The sequence below is a fragment of the Nerophis lumbriciformis genome, linkage group LG09 (assembly GCF_033978685.3).
Source record: "Nerophis lumbriciformis linkage group LG09, RoL_Nlum_v2.1, whole genome shotgun sequence".
NCBI lineage: Eukaryota > Metazoa > Chordata > Actinopteri > Syngnathiformes > Syngnathidae > Nerophis > Nerophis lumbriciformis.
Window position 1 is genome coordinate 53,636,305 of NC_084556.2, and position 3,696 is coordinate 53,640,000.

Here is a 3,696-nt window from a genome sequence, read left to right on the forward strand (position 1 = left end):
GCGGATGGTTGACGACTTTTGTAATGCGGTTGCGGATGAAATAATTGCCTATCCGCGCATCTCTAGTATATATATATACATATATTTATATATACTATATTCCTTTCTCACTAATTGACTGAAAGAGCACGCACTTGGCGTGATGATGTCATGTTATCGGTGGGAAAATGCATTTTTAGACAATATGATTTGCCTGAGCGTTGCCTTTTTGCCTTTCCATTAAGAACAATAAATTATTTTTTTAGTATAAGTTTGCTGGTTTCAAGAAATGTAACGCAGAGCGCATATCATTATGTCATACTTGCCAACCCTCCCGGATTTTCCGGGAGACTCCCGAAATTCAGCGCCTCTCCCGAAAACCTCCCAGGACAAATTTTCTCCCGAAAATCACCCGAAATTCAGGCGGACTCAGGTCCGCCCACAATATAAAAAAGCGTACCTGCCCAATCACGTTATAACTATAGAATGATGGAGGGTGAGTTCTTGGTTTCTTATGTGAGTTTATTGTTAGGCAGTTTCATTAACGTCCTCCCAGCGCGGCAACAACACACAACAACAGCAGTCACTTTTTTTGTATACCGTAAAAGCAGTTCGTCTGCCATAAACAGCAATGTTGTGACACTCTTAAACAGGACAATACTGCCATCTAGTGCATTTGATGAAAGCACTTTTGTGCGTGCCACACAGCAATGCATCATCAGAGAGGGTGTTCAGCATGGTTAGAAAAATAGTGACAGAGAATAGAACATGGATGGACAATTCAACCCTTAACTCAATGAGTAGATGAGTGTTATGTGTGTGTATATGTGTAAATAAATGAATATATATATATATATATATATATATATATATATATATATATATATATATATATATATATATATATAGCTAGAATTCACTGAACGTCAAGTATTTCTTACATATATATATATATATATATATATGTATATATATGAAATACTCCTCCCCTTTTAGCCACGCCCCCAACCACGCCCCCGTCCCACCCCGATCACGCCCACCCCCCGAAATCGGAGGTCTCAAGGTTGGCAAGTATGCATTATGTCAAGATAATGGCACAAGCATTTACTTCATTTAAGAATATTTTTCAACATATTGAGGAAAAAAGGTCTCATATTTGTTTTCGCTATCAAGAAAAGTGCACTTGTTATTAGTGACAATGTACTTATTTTAAGGTATTTTTGGGGTTCATTGAGGTTAGCTAATTGGACTTGTTTTGGAAAGTCTTGACAAGCCAAATTTTCTTGTTCTATTGGCAGATAATTTTGCTTAGTTCAAGTAAAATACCCCTCTTTTTTGTATTTTTTCCCCCTTGTTTTTGAACACTGACTTTTTGCAGTGTAGAGCACGTGTCTGGCCAACAGGGGGCGCAGTGACGACCGTGTGCAAAGAGAGTACGGCCAACTCGCTTTCAGGCGATCTCAATTATTGGCATACTTGCCAACCTTGAGACCTCCGATTTCGGGAGGTGGGGGTGGGGGGTGGGGGGCGTGGTCGGGGGGCGTGGTTAAGATATATATATATATATATATATATATATATATATATATAAGAAATACTTGACTTTCAATGAATTCTAGCTATATATATATTTTTTATTACATATATATATATAAATAAAAGAAATACTTGAATTTCAGTGTTCATTTATTTACACATATACACACACATAACACTCATCTACTCATTGTTGAGTTAAGGGTTGAATTGTCCATCCTTGTTCTGTTCTCTGTCACTATTTCAGAACACACACATTATACAAATATACATTATAAAATCAATAAGAAAACGGGAGCTCTAATTTGGGAGTCTGAATTAGGACCAGAAGTTCCTATATAAACATTGCGCACTCACGTCGCCTTTTTGTATTGATTACTGCAGCTGTGCACTGGATTCATTCACAAATACAAACTACAACTCACAAACACTTTAGAGTTAGGCTCCACCATCAGAATGTGTACCTAAACTTATAAAGATCACATGGATATTATTCAGTGAGTTGATTCACCAAAACTAACCTGTTATACAGGAGGAAAAAGCACACGGGACGTTTCAATTGTTCACAGACTGGTCGCGCTTCCGGTCTGCCGGTCATAGCATTCAATTGGGAAGAAACGCCCTACTGCCCCCTACTGACCAATGTGAATACTGATAAATGTGTAATGACAGCTCCAAAAACGAATTCAAACCACAAAATAAAATAAATAAATCAACACAAAAATGTGACACATTATGGGTGGGTCACATATGCATGTACAGTAGATGGCAGTATTGTCCTGTTTACAAGTGTCACAACATTGCTGTTTACAGCAGACAAACTGCTTTACGGCAGACGAAAACTTGACTGCTGTTGTTGTGTGTTGTTGCCACGCTGGGAGGACGTTAATGAAACTGCCTAACAATAAACCCACATAAGAAACCCTCGATCATTAGCTGTTTATATTGTGGGAAAGCGGACGTGTGAACAGGCTGTCAACACGTCACTCAGGTCCGCATGGAGCTGGAGGGGGCGTGGCCTCCAGCTCCGCCTGAATTTCGGGAGATTTTCGGGAGAAAATTTGTCCCGGGAGGTTTCCGGGAGAGGCGCTGAATTTTGGGAGTCTCCCGGAAAATCCGGGAGAGTTGGCAAGTATGTATTATTGGTGATGACCGGCTGCCATGTTTGCTACCAACTTTGAGCTGACGCCGTGTTCGCAGTGATGGGCGAGCTACTTGGAAAATGTAGTAAGCTAAGCTCCAACTTACTCTCCATTAAATGGTCTGGACTACAGGCAGGCCAGTCTAGTACCCGCACACTTTTACTATGAAGCCACGCTGTTGTTACACGTGGCTTGAAATTGTCTTGCTGAAATAAGCAGGGGCGTCCATGATAACGTTGCTTGGATGGCAACATATGTTGCTCCAAAACCTGTATGGTAAGGTAAGGCCTAAAGTCAAGGCGCCCCTTTGCCATGCAAACCCACGAGCTGCTCAGCACAACATCAGCTGATACTTCCAAGGCCACCTGGGTCGAGACGAGATGGAGAGAACAGTGGAAGTTAGCAGAACCATCTAGGCTGCACCACTACACCGACGACCCCACAGACGTCTCCGGCCAGGAACTGCCCCGGAAGCAGTGGACAACCCTCAACCGCTTGAGGACCGGCGTCGGACGCTACGGAGCAGCGATGAAGAGGCGGGGTGTCACGTTCAAACACTGAGGACATCTATTAAACAAGACAAAAGGCAAGGAATCAAACAGAGACAGAATTCAATTTGGACTCAATATTGAGGAGAGACATGGCCACTGCACTCTCTGTACAGTCCGAAGAAGGTTTTCGTCTCCTCTTTTATTCAGATGTTCAATGTTCACGCACCAACACATGTCACAGCAGGAATGGGAAGTATGTAAAACAGTCATTGTTTTCGGTCACATTGAAGACCAAGAAGAGGATGTCTCGGGCTTGGGCTCTTCCTGGATCCAGCTGGGGCAGGTGTTGGAGGACAAATGGATAACCCCTCCCGTCTCCTGACCACAGCGACTTCAAGAGGGCAGCGGGTCGTAAATAGCGTTGACCTCGGTTACCAAATAGTCGGAAGAGAGTTTGTGAAGTACTTCAAAGGGAGTTCGTTTAACACTTCAAAGAGAGTTCCTCTGGAAGTTGAGCAGATCCTGCCATCTGTCCGTGTAGAAATCAC